The sequence below is a fragment of the Bombus impatiens genome, unplaced genomic scaffold, assembly GCF_000188095.3.
Source record: "Bombus impatiens unplaced genomic scaffold, BIMP_2.2 scf_0013, whole genome shotgun sequence".
In the NCBI taxonomy this organism is placed as follows: Eukaryota; Metazoa; Arthropoda; class Insecta; order Hymenoptera; family Apidae; genus Bombus; species Bombus impatiens.
This window is the reverse complement of record NT_176432.1, coordinates 316671-333643: the sequence shown is the minus strand read 5'-3', so window position 1 is coordinate 333643 and position 16973 is coordinate 316671. Positions and strand designations below refer to the sequence as shown.

Below are 16973 nucleotides of genomic sequence, written 5' to 3'. Positions count from 1 at the left end.
AGGTCGAAGTTTACCTCCGTAAATCGAACTTCTCTGGCCGCTGCCTCTGCAACTTGAAGTGTGCCTGTATTTATGCCGTGTGTCTCAAGATGCGAGGAACCAATCGTTCGATGTTGTCTTCTTTCTTCCAATCGTTAGCATTGTCTCGAAAAACAAGACAAGCGATATCCTGCTTCTTTGGCCTTCAATTCCATCCATATCCATACAAGGTAATTGTTCTTCGTCGGCCGAACGCGTAATTGCCATAGTCTCCCGCGTCTTTAACTTTCGCATTTATATACGTCGAATAAAATGAGCTCTAAGAGAAAGCTTAAATTGCCAACACTTTATGAAAGGGTGAATGTAATCTTGGTGTAAAAACCGACTCGAACAAGTGCAGATTTTAAAACTGAATCAAATACGACTTCTTTAAGTAATCACGCTAATATTTCGGATGTAAAAAGACATTAATGTGACGAATGATAAAAAAATGATATCTATTACGTTTTTGAAAAATGTCCCTGGGAAATCTTCCTTGATATTTGGACTTGCCCGATTCATGTACCAAAATACTGGAAATTTGAAATGAAATATTTCGTTTCTTCGCATCTTTATTTTTGCTTCACCTTTTTTCGTGTTCCATAATCAGTTTCCCAGATAAAACACTGACAACTGATTGGCACGTATTTACTGCCAGGTGATTGATATAATTCTTGTCAGCCCGAAGAAATTTCGAATCGATAAGAAGAAAGACAGGCAATTAATAGAAAAGATTTACTAAACGTTCGAAACACATTGGCTGATAGATTGACGCTACATTAACACCATCGTTGACGCTGTATTTGAGAATAAAAGCCGGGTAAGTTCTGGACATGGCCGATTCTTCTTCCCAAAGATCACATGGATAAGTCCAGGAATTGTTATGAACGCATTGGACTTCTCTGATTCTTGTACCGATCAATCGGCGATGTATAAAAATATATAAAACTTCAACAAGTACAATCTTTGTAAAAGATGGACTTGCCCGATTTTTGTACCAACATCTTCCATTCTGCTCAATTCAATTGAATCCTGTGTGAACATCAAAATTGTCAAGAGGGATTTGAAGGGCTAAAATTAGAGAATGACAAAAGTAGTAATTTAACCATTAGTTTCTAAAGCCTACTATCTTATTCGTCCGAGAACGTTATATTGGGATTCTGTAGCGGCGAGCGAATAAAGAGCAGAAATATATGGAGCGTTTATTTTAATAGTGGTGTAAATCCATTTTGGTAAAAAAATGAGATGACATAATTTGTGATTAATTTAGTGTAAACTTTTTATTTATAGCTAGTTAATATTTAATATCTTGAAAAATGCCAATGCTTTGTTCAATTTAAAATTGGCCAATGAAAGACATTGCGTAGCGATTGATTATGAAAGTGGTGTAAGTCCAATTTCCGTAGACACATGCGTCTATTTCTTATACACACCACAGGATTATTATGATGTTATAAAACATTGTCGACAAAATAAAAAATTTGCTTTACACGAAATGGAACGAGCGAATTGAAATTAAATGATTTTTACAATCGACTAATTATGAAAATGGTGCAAGTCCATTTACAGCTTGTAAATATACATTGACGAGCAAAAGTGTAAACACACTCCGCTGATTTTATGTAAAAGGCGATACTACGACTAATTTTTCAAGTGATCGGTAAAGATTAGGTAACAGTAATTACAAGCTACGTCTGATTAACAAAATGTAATAGTTCATTTTCATTAACATTAATAATGTACAGAATATTTTATAATAATTGTGTTTTGAAACAATGTTTAGTTTTGCACGTTTCGTCAGAAACGTTTATGATAGCATGTAAATGTCAGGGAAACGAAACTGTCAATAAGCACTGATTGCCCACTGTTTCGCAGTCAACTGTTCCACACCATTGTTAGACTACTTTTCAGTTTGATATGCTTAATCCAAGATGAAGCCACTTAGTGAAGATAAAAAGAACGGTATTATTTGTTTGTGTGATAAAGGTTTGTCGTTGCGGCAAATTGCAGAGAAATGTGGTGTCTGTCATACGATAGTTGCAAGAATAAGGAAAAAGTATGTTAGTGCACCAATTTCTTCACAAAACGGTAGACCGCAACTTATTTCGGATAGAGCAGCACGTGAAATTGCACACTGTATTCGGTCGGATAGTTACAAAGCACCAAAAATTGCTGCTCAGGAAATCGAAATAAGTGCTAGCGAGTGGACTACTCGTCGCTCTTTAAAGAGAATTGGTTTATGAGCGAAGGAAAAAGAAAGTAAACCAGAAAGAAAGTAAAAGAAGGTAACTTTCAGACAAAAATATTAAATTACGAAAACAATTTGTTGACACCTACAAAGAATGGACGACCGAAGATTGGAAAAGGGTTATATAGAGTGACGAAACAAAAATTAAGAGATTCGAATCCGACGGAAGGTCCTGCTATTATACTTCATCGGAGAATAATGATCAACCAGGTGGTATAAAGCAAACTATGAAGTTTGGAGGTGGCTCAATTAGGTGTTGGGGTTGCTTTACTCACAGAGGTGTTGGTCCCTTAGTTCGAAGGTATAATGCGAAAAGAGCATTATTTGACCATTCTACAAAGTAATTTACCTTTTGTAGTTAATTCTATTGGATACAATGAACGTGAAGTAGTATTTCAACAAGACGGGGATCCTAAGCATCCTAAGATCACTTGAAAAATTAGTCGTATTATCGCCTTTTACATAAAATCAGCATAGTGTGTTTACACTTTTGCTTGCCACTGTATATTGTTTTAGTTAAATTCGCCTAAAAGACATTTATATAATCAAATTACATATTAATAAATTAATAAAAATATTGCCAAACTTGACATAATTAATTTATATCTGTAAATTGACTAATATGCTAACCTTTAATTTTCCCGATGCAGCAAGAAAATACTTTACCACTTTCAAAATAAACAGTTCATATTTCGTGACATTCGATGTTCATCGATAAATAGAAGCACACGGTCGCGTATATACGTTTTATTTTTAGAAAAATTTAATATAAAAATTTAAATATCCAGCTGGACAAATTATAAAGAACAAATTAAATAATAATAAAAAAATGTTTTATTTACGTACGTCTTCAATCAATCGGCAACGTATAAAAATACATAAAACTTTAATAAATACAATTTTTCTAAAAACTGGGTCTGCTCAATTTTTACACCGAGATCTTCGATTGTGCCTTTGTACAAAGTTTCTGTGCGTTAAATTTTTGTTCGTTAAACCTCCTTTACTCGGAAATTTCGCTGAGTCGAAACCTCTATAACTCAAAGATTTTAGCTCTTCCCTTGAGGTTCGACTATATTATTAAAACTTCTTTATGGCTCTTAAAAGCACAAAACTCTCGTTCGATCATACCGTATAGTACATCGAAGAGAAATAACTGCGACTTCTGTTTTGCCAAAAGTTTCGACGTGGTCGTTTGAAATGTTGTTAATTGATAAGTGGGCGTGGTGCACCTGGCTTGCTGATCGATAACAAAGACCCCTACGCTCACGTATTCTACTCTATTTCTACCTCTATTATCCGACCATTCTATATGTATTCTATCCCTCTTTTTACCATTTTATCTCGTATTCGTTGAAATGGACAATCATCTATTCCGAGTTCTGTTCTTCGAAGAAAACTTAAACTGAAAGAACGTCGTCGAGTTGTTTCAACCGCCGTGTTACGACCGTTCGCGGAGAGACGCGGTCGCGAGGAAAACGCGTCAGCAAGAGGCGTAAATTCTCGCTACGATTCGGTGAATCGACGCCGCGAAGTAGTCGTTCCCCTGTTTCGGTTAAGATAACAGAGGTGGTTAAATGAATATGACACAGTAGTAAGTTATATTTCACCGTTTATTCCACAACTTATAACGTAGGTAGTTACACTGGTGCGTATGTACGAGATGAGTGAGTGACTGATCTGCGGGTGTGTATACCCGGTGGAAGGATGTTGACCGTTCGAAGGATGTAAAATCAGTACTGTCTTGGGAGACGATGCTGTCTCGGAGGAAAGCTAAGGATAGGTGTGTCTAGCGCACGGGACCATCGGATTTGTTGGTGCCGATGTTAGTTAAGAGAGTGAGGGAATAGCCTTCGTTGTTAATTGGTTAAACGAAGGGTCTTAACCGCCCTCGAGAGAAAGTAGTTAGTGGGAGGAAAGTTGCAGCGTACGTGAGAAAAACTAACTTTCCCTTGTCAAGCCGTGGTAGACAATAGTCTTTGGAAATTCTTCGGAAACAGACGTTTTTTTGGTTTGAAGGTACTTTTCTAGGAAATCTATGAGATTTATGGCAGGTACTTGAAACTATGGAGGATACGCTGCGAGTATCCGAAGACATCTGGTTGCCATATTGCCCGCAGTATAGTCTGGGCTAGGTAGAGTGTTACGCGACGTAACACGCCGTAAAACACGACCGAAAACCCAATTTAAAAGCAATATCGGATGTGACATTTTCGCGAATATATCTCCCCTTTTCTTGGAACGTGTGCATTCCAGGTGCACGAGATATGTCGATCATCATTAGTAGGAAAAGTAATTTTTTACGTGGAATTACAGTTTATGACTTTTGGCATTTCTCGCTTGAAACGCCTGGACGTAGCAAAATGAAGAAAATTGAATTGAATGCTGAAGAATTAAAATACGCGTGAAGACGAGTATAAAGATGGAATTATAGAAAGATAAATATCAGACGAAAGGAGATCTCTTTAGCTTAGAGAATTACGTTATTTTTTTTTCTTTTTTTGAATTTTCATTTCAGTTTGGAATTTATTTTTGTTACCTTCGATTATTTATGTTACCTCCTTATGATAAATATATCTATAAAGGTAATATTTCTTTTTTTTTTTTATGTGGAATATTAATTGAAGGGTGTTTGTGAAAAATTACCTAAGTGCAACGAGACAAGTTTTTCAGGAGGAAAAGAAAACTGCTTATGTGTTTAAAGTAGTCCAAATTGATAAAAAAGAAGTGTATCTGCAGAAAAGCCTGTATGTGCCACCTCTTAGCTGTAAAAGGAAATCAATGATCAATTCATTTAGATAGATGACATAGACAAAAATCTAAAAACAATTAACTAACGTACAACGTTATATTTTTTCTACAAAGGCCACGTTGTGTTATAATTTTTTAACATTATTAATAACTATTTAGAAATAAAAATTGCATTGAAATTCTGTAATACGATATACTCATCGCTATGTAGAACATCTTCTAACAAAAAATCAAAACTTTTCAATTTCATCTCCTATCATTTGTCTTCTTCACTTACTTTTCAATGATACATATACCTGAGTAGCCTTGTAATAGTAAAAGGTGCAAATAATTGTGTACTCGATTCTCAATGGGTTACTTAATTATCGTGATTCGAAATTAGAAGGAAACATAAAATTGACGGCGTCCGACAATGCGGTGGATGGAAAAATGATCGTTGTTAAACGGCGAACCGCAAAGTCCACTTATTCTACCTGAACGCACCCCGATTCACGAAGCGGCCCGAGTCGATCCCTTCTATTGCATTAAGATTAAGCGAGCCGAGCGATCAGCTTTACCTGCGGCCCGCCACTTTTTCCTAAGGGTGCACCGTCACGAGCTGACCATAAATAACGCGTTATCTCGAGATCCGATAGAGGCTAATTTATTTACGAATCGCTGCCGCGACGGGGTGGCTCACGGAGTATATCACGGGAGTGGTTAACGCGTGAGTCACGTGCCATCTGCTACGCACTACCCACTCTATTATGACGTGGACTGTATATATCATTATTCTCAATGACTCGGTTTTTCGTGAAGACGGTTTCTCATCAGCAATCGTGAGCGGTGGAAAATCTAAATATCATTTCTTCGTTAATTGCTATCAATTTTTATCGACTTTTAATTTGTTAAAAGCGATATTCTCGTCTATATGAATTTCTTTAAATTTCAATCTTAACCCTTTGCACTCGACGGCCTTTTCGGTCGAGGTGATTTTGCGATTGTCTTGTGGGTAATATAAAATGATTTTATATAAAAATTAACTTAAAAAACATTATATTTTAATAATTTATATACATTTACATCTTTCAACATAACATCTTTTAATATTTCTTCTGTATTTTCTTTACGATGATTTATAAAACATCTGCCAAGATGCATCCCTTGGCTTGTCGGGACAATTATCGCAATTATAAGTTGTGTCGTGTCCTTCTTCTGCTTTGTTTCGGTAAAAACACACCTTACAATTTTGTTTTCTTCCTGTTAAAATTACATGGAGTTTCTCATTTAACCGAATTTCATCACAATTAGCAGTCGACGTGAAGCTCGATCTTGCGGCTGTCGAATACCTCCTCTCAACTGGTCTACTAAAGTTTTTATAAATCGCAGGTGGTTAAGTGGTCTTTCGTTCCTTTGCTTTTTTACAGAATATATGAATTAATTAAACAAGTTTCCAAATCCATTTTTTTAGAGCTTCTAAATTTACGAAACTATAATACTTCTGCCACGATCGTCGAATCTAAATTAACGTTGCAGACGTTGCCAGAACCATAGTTTCGGAAGAATTTGAGCATAAATATTTCATCTCAATCTTACAGTATAACACTTTACACTTCATAACAAGCAATATAAAGAGCTAAGGAACCTATTTACGCAGCAATATTGCGCTCTCATCAATTGGAGAGGTCGAAATCTAGCATAAATAGGGATTGTCACCTCTCATTGTCTTCTCGAATTGCCATACGAAACGCCGTGGTGACGGAAAATAGCCTCTCGAGCGCAAAGGTTATTCCATTGCTTCTCAGAGTTGTATAATTCTCGTTGAAAGTATTTTGGGAAACGTTATACATCCGTCTTATTGTGTCTTTGTCCTTCTTCGGATGGAACTGTAGAAAGACTAACTACTCTCCGATTTCGACGATTTTTGGATATACTGTAGAAATCGGTATTTTGCACAACTTTTTCCTATATAACTTCACTTAGACAACTTATATGGAAACAACATACTAAATCAATTATAAACAAAATACGAATAAGAAGAAGACATATGTACTGGCTAATTAGTGGAAACTCTAAACTCAGGATAAAAATAAACTAAAAATTTACAAAACGAGAATAAAACCAATTTGGACGTACGAAATACCGCTATGGGCGACAGCAGCAATGAGCCACATAAATAAACTAAAGTCGCTACAATCGAAGATACTGAGAACAATAGTCAATGCCCCATGATATGTCATAAACAAGGACATACGCAAAGACTTAAAAATACCAACGGTTAAAGAAGAAATCTGCAGGTACGCAGAAAAATACAAGGGAAGGACGGCACCAAATTATATACTGATAAAGGAATGCAAATTAATAGAAATGAAAAAAAGCATTAAAAAGAGCAGCGAGGTACGAAGAGAAAGCCCTTAAATCAAAAAAGGAATTAGTAAAGAAGTACATAAAGAAAGAGAGAGAGAATGGGGGAATGGCCAGGAAGGGAAAAGAGCAAGAAAGAGAAAGAAGGTACTAGAAGAGGTGAGAAAAGGAGGGATGCAGATAGAAACAAGAGAGAAGCAAGAAAGGATGACAGCAGGCCAAATTATAGAAGAAAGAAGAAAGAGAGAAACAGAAGAGAAGGGGAAAAGGATAAGGGAATCCAAGTATAATATACACTACAGAAACATAGCTAAAGAGAAACGCAGAGCGAGGAAGAATTTCGAATTATACGAAGCGTGGAATATATTCGAAATGTGTAGCGAAGGGAATACTGGAAAGAAGAGAGGGGAAAAAGATGCAGACTATGCAGAAGGAAAGAAGAAGACCTAAAACATGTAATAGAAGAATGTGAAATAACGGGAGGACCAAAAGACATAAGAAAAACGCTGAAAGAGACTGAAGAAGGTTTAGCAGAACTGAAGGCAATAATAGAGAAGAGAAGGACAAACGACAAGAAGGAGGTACAACAAGGAGGCCAAATATCAAAGGTACAATAGTTTTTAGTAATTAGTTGATAATTTATAGTTCCTAATGCTTAGTTTTTAAAGGTAGAATAAGCCAGATAGTGCAATAGAATAGAATGGAAAAGAGGGGAGGTAGACATATAAGAAGAGAATTAGATATAAGAAATGTAAAACCGAAAGTTCGTCCAAAGCCGAAAGGCACAGACTAAACAATAATAAATAAATAATAAAATAATACAAGGGAAGAACGGCAACACATGCAAACCAACTGGCTGCTGAAGCGAGCAAAACTCTCATAGAAAGAAGACTAAAAAGAAAACACCCCACTGACCTCATGAAAGAAATAAAATAGTCAAATTCGAAGATGGTATCTCGCTGGTGGTAGCCATCCATATGTTATTTAACAATCAAGTTAGAAAAATTTACCAAATGTCCAGTTGGACAAATAGTAAAGTACAAATTAAATAATAAAAAAATTTCCTCTCTCTATTTCGAGATAAAACCTCAACAATTAATGCATGTATATGCGTTATTAATAAATAATGAATAAACAATGTTCGCTACAGATTTTAATATCTCTACATCGTGATATAGCGGCTGTTAAAAGTTTCTGCTGCAGTCGGGACTACATTATGCCATTGAGATAAAAGATTCTTGAAATTAATGCATCGTACGAGTGCAGCATATAATTTTACTTTTGTCAAGTTTTAGCAGTTGCAGCATATATTTCAAATTTTACCAAGTTCCTTCTAAGACGAATGTTATTAAAGTCTTAAATGGATAATGATATTAAGAAAGACATTTCCAAGTTACTGTTTTAAAGCTAGAAAAATTTACCGAATGCCCAGCTGGACAAATCGTAAAGTAAAAATTAAATAAATAAAAAAAAAAAGAAGAAGTTACTGTTTGGTCAGAAACTTTTTAAAATTACCGTGTGTGCAGTATTTTACGATTCTTCTTAATAACGTATAAATCCTATAATGCGAAAAGATATTATAAAAAGTAGTATTATAAAAGTATTATAATTTGAAATGCATAATGTGCAATTTCAAAGAACAGGAGCATGAAAAAGATAAGGGTAGAAAATATTTTCTGCAAGGAGCTACATGTAATACTGCGCTATAACATAAAAATAAATATCAAACAACGAATTTGTAGCAAATTCACATAAAACTTTACACCTATACGTTAAGTTTATAGCTTACTGCATATAGGTTCATTACATTTTGTGATGTATCATAAACTACTTTTTTGCGTTAAAGCAAAATGTAAAAAATATTGACAATTATTAAAAAGAAATACAGAGAAATTCAATTTACTTTATTTACAGTTCCAATTATCTTTTCCCATATTTGCACGGAGTATAATATTTGATACCCCAGGACGTCATTTATTTTTATGCGATGTTTTTTCTGTCAGGAAAGATTTTTTTTCTTTTACTTCTTCTTCTTTTTTATTTAATTTGTGCTTTACAATTTGTCCAGTTGGATATTCGGTAAATTTTTCTAGTCTGTCAGGAAAGATGTCGTTAATTTCACGTAGCTTTAAAACTCTTCGTCTCCTTTATTAAAAATAGAAGAAGATGATGTTCCAATAGAACAAAATGGATCATACATAATTTAATAAAATAATATAAAACAAAAAATGTTGTGCATCTATTATTTCCTTTTAAAACAAAAGAAACTTTTGGAGCAACCTAATACTTTTTAATTCCAATATCATGTCCCGTAACATTTCTTTTCGCCATTAATTGAATCAGAGCTTCGCCAAACAATCCATTGTGATTCCTTAATTTAAGCAACATTAAGAAAATTACTTTTATTGAAGCTTGGGTAACTGTGTCATAAATTGCTACACGATCAGGCGATACGAAATTTATGTCGAATCAGATAATAACTTTGGAAACATGGTACGGAGCACGATTTCTTAGTTTTTCTTGTTGCGTGGGTTGCATTGCAAGGAAGCCTTCGAGAAATCAGACACGAAACTAACCGACTACGACAGTAAGAAGAATTCCAGCTACTTCCGAATCTAACACGCGAATCATAATCGTCAGCGGCGAAATTTCCACGCTAGGTGTGTTAAAATTAGCCTGTCTTTGACTAGTTATTATACAATGCCGTGAATAAGTCATAAACATAGACTCGTTTTTACATTTTTTGTATTATCAAAACCGGAAATCGACAAAACCGTTTATATAATTTCACATTAGAATATAATACAAAAATACAAACTAAGATTTTCTTCTTTCAAAGTTTCCAAGAAATGAAATTTCCTCTTAAAACTGTGTTTGTGGCTCTGCAAGAATATAAACTCGATGTAAATAAAATTTTGTTACCTTTTCATTCAGTATTTAATGGATTTTTCTTTATTTTTGATTATTCTTATTAATCTCTTACGTACGCTATCCCCTAATCTTATTTAAAGTTTCGTTTTGAATATTCGCCCACGCGGATTTTATTCTTCCTTTAAATTGGTATTTTTTTTTTTATTATAGGTATTTTCTATAAGTGGCTTCTCCTGATCGTAAATTTTTTTTGCTAAAAAGCTCCTTCACAGTTTCTCGAGCGAAATCAGCTTACGATTCAATGCTGGATACGGTAACAATTCTATTCAGAAATCTTAAAACCACTTTTTTGTACTGACTGCTTTATCAAGAGGAGCATTGTTTCGTTGAAAAATTATCTTTTTTCCTTCCATTTCGGTTATGAAAGGCAATAATTCGCCATGGAACATCTGATATCCTACAGCGTTCAATTTTCTCTTTACAAAAACAATTTCATTTAACATATTCAAGTATGATCAGTGGTTTCTTAGAAGCATCGAAGAAATAATGCAGGAAACGTCTTTGAATCTATAATCATTCACAGCACTATATAATAGCCATTCCTGAATGCTGAATACCTGCGTGTAATTGAAAGTAAATTCTCTAATTTGCGAAAGATCCGATCACTTGCACGCAAGAGATTTGCAGTTAGCGATGAGAAGTGTAAAATATTAAAATCGTGTTACAAATATAATTACATATCTAGGTGTGAGAAGTAAAAGATATCTTGATTGAAATAGGAACATCTCTACAGTAAAAACATCGTTGAGTATGAAGCTAACGCAGTGTTCATAAATCGTATAAACTTTTATAAATTCATAGAACTTTTGATAGTATAATGTTGTACGCGTATTGACATTTAATTAATTATCTTACCGGTTGAAAATTTGATTACCTGCTTTCACAATATCTGGCTGTTAACACTTTCGTACTGTTCGTGTTAAAATTTTGGGAAAAATGAAATTATGCTAAAGCTGAAAACACCTCGAATAATACGAAACTTCGGCAAAAATAAGACTCGCACAAAGAAATTTCTTTCATTCAGAAATCGATACAGCAAATAGATGTAACAAAGAGGAACAGTGAATATCCCATCTACATATATAGCCACTCTCACATTAGTTTAATTAAACGTTTCTAATTATTCAAATCGTCCTACGTCAGTGAAAAGGCTGATTTTATCTGAAAGCTGTTCGATACCGGAAGAATCGGTCGAACAGGTCGAGGCATTTTCGCTAATAAGCACGATCATGGATGGAAAGAGGGAGCACTAGCAAAGCTCGTTCAACTTCAAAGCGCATCGAGTGTCACTAACTAAAGTTTGAGCGGCGTGGGCTGGAGAGTTTGCCATTTCCAATCCAAGTCCATTTCGTGATTAAGGGTAAACTTCTGAAGTTACCCTGGAGGACGTACGCAAACATAACATGCGTACACGCGACCGTGTGCTTCCTTTACATGAACGAGGACTGTCCATTTGTCGATGAGCATCGAATGCCACGAAATATATTTCTGCTCTTTATTCGCACGCCACTACAGAATCCCGTTCTCGGACGAATAAGATAGTAGACTTTAGAAACTAATGGCTAAATTACTACTTTTGTCATTCTCTAATTGTAGCCCTTCAAATCCCTCTTGACAATTTTAATGTTCACACAGGATTCAATTGAATTGAATAGAATGGAAGAAGTCGGTACAAAAATCGGGCAAGTCCATCTTTTACAAAGATTGTACTTGTTGAAGTTTTATATATTTCTATACATCGCCGATTGATCGGTACAAGAATCAGAGAAGTCCGATGCGTTCATAACAATTCCTGAACTTATCCATGTGATCTTTGGGAAGAAGAATCGGCCATGTCCAGAACTTACCCGGCTTTTATTCTCAAATACAGCGTCAACGATGGTGTTAATGTAGCGTCAATCTATCAGCCAATGTGTTTCGAACGTTTAGTAAATCTTTTCTATTAATTGCCTGTCTTTCTTCTTATCGATTCGAAATTTCTTCGGGCTGACAAGAATTATATCAATCACCTGGCAGTAAATACGTGCCAATCAGTTGTCAGTGTTTTATCTGGGAAACTGATTATGGAACACGAAAAAAGGTGAAGCAAAAATAAAGATGCGAAGAAACGAAATATTTCATTTCAAATTTCCAGTATTTTGTTACATGAACAGGGCAGGTCCAAATATCAAGGAAGATTTCCCAGGGACATTTTTCAAAAACATAAAAGGTATCATTTTCTGTATCATTCGTCGCATTAGTGCCATTTTACATCCAAAATATTGGCGTGATTGCTTAAACAAGTCGTATTTGATTCAGTTTTATTCAATTTCCCACGACTTTTAAAATTGTGCACTTGCTCGGGTCGGTTTTCGCACTGAGATTTTCGATTATTTCGTATCATGACGCTCCTAAAATACACGTTTCATTGAAGACATTGAATGAAATGGAAAAAAATGCGAGACAGGACCTTTAACGATGGAGGCCAGTGCATCAGAATTAATTCGGTGGCTTTTCACAGACGTTAGCGAGCAAAATCGATAAGCAACAACAAAATTTTGTGTTGTCCCTCTTTAAACGATCCAAATAAACTATATCAAAGGCGAAAGGTTCCCTCGCAACCGATCCGATATCGGGTTGCTAATGACGAGAGCCGACCATCATGCTGCAGCATAAAAACGTACGCAGGGATAATTGAAGGGAAGGATAAGGCTATGTGTATATTATTTAGCAGCTTTCTATACCTTCTGTACTAGCTTCGACTCCGCTCTCGCCATTCTCTCTTAATTGCTGGCCAAATTACTTTTCCCATACTATAGTTAAATCGTACGGAAATTTATGTTTCCGTTCGATAGAGGCCGGATATGTTCTTCTGTAGCCCTATCATCAAAGCAACAGAATATTATACGGTACACAGGATGTGAACGCGAGACCCGGTTCCTCGGGACTATCTGTTTAGCGTAAGATTTCATGGCATCGCGATTCTCCATAGTAATAACGACGAATAGTAATAATGGATATAATAAATAATAATATAATAATAATAATATAAAAGTTGATACATGTTAGTATTATTTGGGATTGCATTTGAACTTCAAATTGACATGGAAGAGGCACATTATCGTAAAAATCCAAAACAGATTTGGTTGAAAAAGAGATACGTGGCGTGGCTGATCGACGAAAGAGCAAATGCTCGATGTGAGAAATAAATTGCAGATCTATAAAATTATAATAAAGTTAATCTAGCCATATGGTCAAGGTTTTCCTCGAAATAACTAACCGGTTTCTGGTCCAAATAAGCAACTGGTTTCTGATGTGAAATAAATAACTGGTTTCTGAGTCAAAACAAGCAATTGGTTCCTGAGTCGGAGTAAGTAACTAGTTTTTGGATCCAAATAAGCAACTAGTTTCTAAATTCAAATAAGTAACTCTTATTTATTTGGAGTTGTCGACAGACTGAGAGATCCAGAAACGAATAGAAAGCCATAAATTTTGTGGTCGAACGAACGGTGACATCATTCAGTCGAAAGAGAATAGAATATACAGGGTGGTTGGTAACTGGTAGTACAAGCGGAAAGGGGATGATTCTACGCGAAAAAGGAAGTCGAAAATATAGAATGAAAATTCTTTTTTTATTTTTTTTTTAATTTTTTTTAAAATCTATAGTGAGATCCGTTATAACGAGACGTGATAAAGTGCACGCGTGCCGAGCGAAAATTCAAAGTCGATTTTCTCGAAAACAAAGCCTCAAACTAAAAATTTTTATTCTATATTTTCGACTTCTTTTTTCGCGTAATGAGTAGCTTGAGGATGTTTATGCATTTGTATATTTTTATGAATATAATTAAGGAAACGGAATCTAGATAAAAATTAAAATAAAAAATAAATAAATAAAAAATAATAAAAATAGTAAATTTGAAGTTAACAAATAAATAATAATTACTTGATAATTAAATAAATAAATAAAAAATTAATATATATTTTTGCATATTATATGCGCTCTGTTGATTTTTGAAACCTTAAGGTTCCCAAAAATGGAGAAACATCCGCGATGTGGTAATAAGCAACTGGCCTGTCTCGAGCGTGTTGCTTATTTCGAGGCGAAACTGTATGCCACAATGGGAGTGTGGCGGCGAAAAGCAACAACTTGAGGTCCAACAGTCTATTGTCTGACGCCCAATCGTTTGCGCCGTACGATTCGTTAGAAACGAAGAAATGAGAAAAAATTTGAATGTCATTACAATAAGGAAAGAAATAATTAAAGCAATCATCAGTTACAAAGAATGAATAGAAACTCGTGTTAATCAATATGTTAGTCAATAACACATACGATCGATATATGCCGCGTAGGCTTAAAAGAACACAGCCTACTGACCTAATAGACGAATAAACATCTGCAGATAACCCAGATCGACTGATTATAATAATAATGACGTTGTCTCAGTGCAGACATTCATTGTCGTGCTGTTTTTTCATATTTAAAACAATTTGCTTAACAAGTATTGACAACTCGCGATATTTTTTTCTTCATTATTTAATTTGTACTTTACAATTTATCCAGCTGGACATTTGGTAAATTGAACTTGCAATATAGCGCATAAAAAAATATTAACAGATGCATAACTTTTATGTTCTCAAACTAAGATAATGAGTTTTTTATACAAATTTCACTATTACTATGGAATAAACTGGACTGTAGAATTAATAGAAAACAACAACAAACACTAAGGAAAAATAATAAATTTGTTTAACAAAGGAATAAAATACTGCGTCGATTACTAATAAAAGAATAACCTTCGACGTATTAAATTTATTAAAACATGTTATTGAACAAAAAGGACACCGTACAAAATATTAAACTCCAAAATAATTGCCATTTCAGCTTTCTCAACATCAATTCCTAAAGCGCCTGAATATTTTTGAGACATGAAAATTCACTTTTAGTCAACTTTTTTAAAAATATTTGAACAACGGTTTGTTTTAAGTCAAAAGTATTTTACTTTCTGGCTATACTTCGATACACTGCTGTTGTTTAAAGGCAGTAAATAAAAAGATATAATAATTCTTGTTGTAATAAATATATAATTTAATTAATTTCTTGTTGACAAAGGCAAGTCTATATCTCTGATTTACTCTTCAAAAAACTAACTGTCGCTAATCAACAAAAAAAAAAAAGAAAAGGCAGGAAATCATCGGCTACTCATACTAAATAAATGATTGCCATGCCCCTGTCCCATTCGTGTTACAATCCATGCGTAAAGGAACATTTACAGTACGTTGATTAAATTTTCCCAGTCACACACACACTCGCTTCTTGCAATAGTCCAACACAACTGCAAAACATTTTTACTGTTTCACCCGCATCTATTTCAAATATAGAACATAGAAGTCAACGTTGTGCTAACATACGAATATGTTCGAGGCTCGAGTGTTGTAATTATATGTTTGTGCGTATGCTTGTAATTGAACAGCAGCATTTACTATTTTTTTCCTTTTTTATTATTTAATTTGGTACTTTACAATTTGTCCAGCTGGACATTTGGTAAATTTTTCTAACTTAATTGCTAAATAACATGTGGATGGTTACCCCCAGCAGAGGACACCATCGTCGAGTTTAACTATTTTATTTCTTTAATGAAGTCAGTGAGGTGTTTTCTTTTTAGTCTTCTTTCTATTTTGCTCGCCTCAGCAGCCAGCTGGTTTGGATGTGTTGCCGTTATTTCCTTGTATTTTTCTGCGTACCTGCAGATTTCTTCTTTATCCGTTGGTATTTTTAAGTCTTTGCGTATGTCCTCGTTTCTGACATACCGTGGGACGTTGACTATTGTTCCCAGTATCTTCGATTGTAGCGACTCTAGTTTATTTATGTGGCTCATTGTTGCTGTCCCCCATAGCGGTATTCCGCACGTCTAAATTGGTTTTATTATCATTTTGTAGATTTTTAGTTTATTTTCTATACGGAGTTTAGAATTTCCACTAGTTAGCCAGTACTATTGAATACATCTTAAACACGTTTCGATGTAAAATAATGGAATTTCCAAGACCAGTTGTAGTGTATTTTAGTGAAAATATCGGTGTATTAATGCCGTAAAAAGTAGATTCCTAACGATATGATAGTACGTGCAGTGAAACACGCGTGGCGTGAAAGGGAAATAAAGATACAAATCTGACGCCAGCCTGCATGTATATGTATATGTGCGGTATAAAAAGGTTTATCGTCAATCTAAAACGCAAAACGGCGAAAATAAATTCGAGAAGGGCGTGAAGCATACTTGTACAAGGGTCAAGTTCTCGGTCGTCTCATTAGAAACGCGAGTATAATCCCCCTGTTGTCGGTTCGCTCTCCAATTACTGTTCACTCGTTCCTGATTCGAAGCAGGTTCAGTAGGTAGCCAGTGGCGTAGGCAGCCATACACATTTCGTCACCGAGCGTACGATTATGAGCACATTTACAATTACGTCACGTTAGTCGGAAATATGTCGGTGTCTCGCTTAATTAAAATTAATACAGATTGATATTTCTACAATTACTGCTATTGTCTTCGTCGTTTTAATAAAGAAAGACCTGCGACTTGGCTGCGGATGTCCACGCGAATTTATCATTTTGTAGATGTATTAGGTTGTTCGGAAAATGTTTTTCTTTCGCAAACGTATTTTTTACAACAGTACACCTTCATACAAACGTGAAACCAAGTCTGTGATATGT

General features: G+C 34.9%; 1 long non-coding RNA gene across 1 annotated transcript; it reads left to right on the top strand.

Annotated features, from left to right (window-relative positions):
- The first annotated feature begins 2697 nt into the window (after positions 1-2697).
- LOC117152608 lies at positions 2698-16889 on the top strand. Its single transcript, XR_004463009.1, has 3 exons — positions 2698-2775; positions 10369-10372; positions 16878-16889. It is a non-coding gene; the product is annotated as an uncharacterized LOC117152608 (long non-coding RNA).
- Positions 16890-16973: the final 84 nt, after the last annotated feature.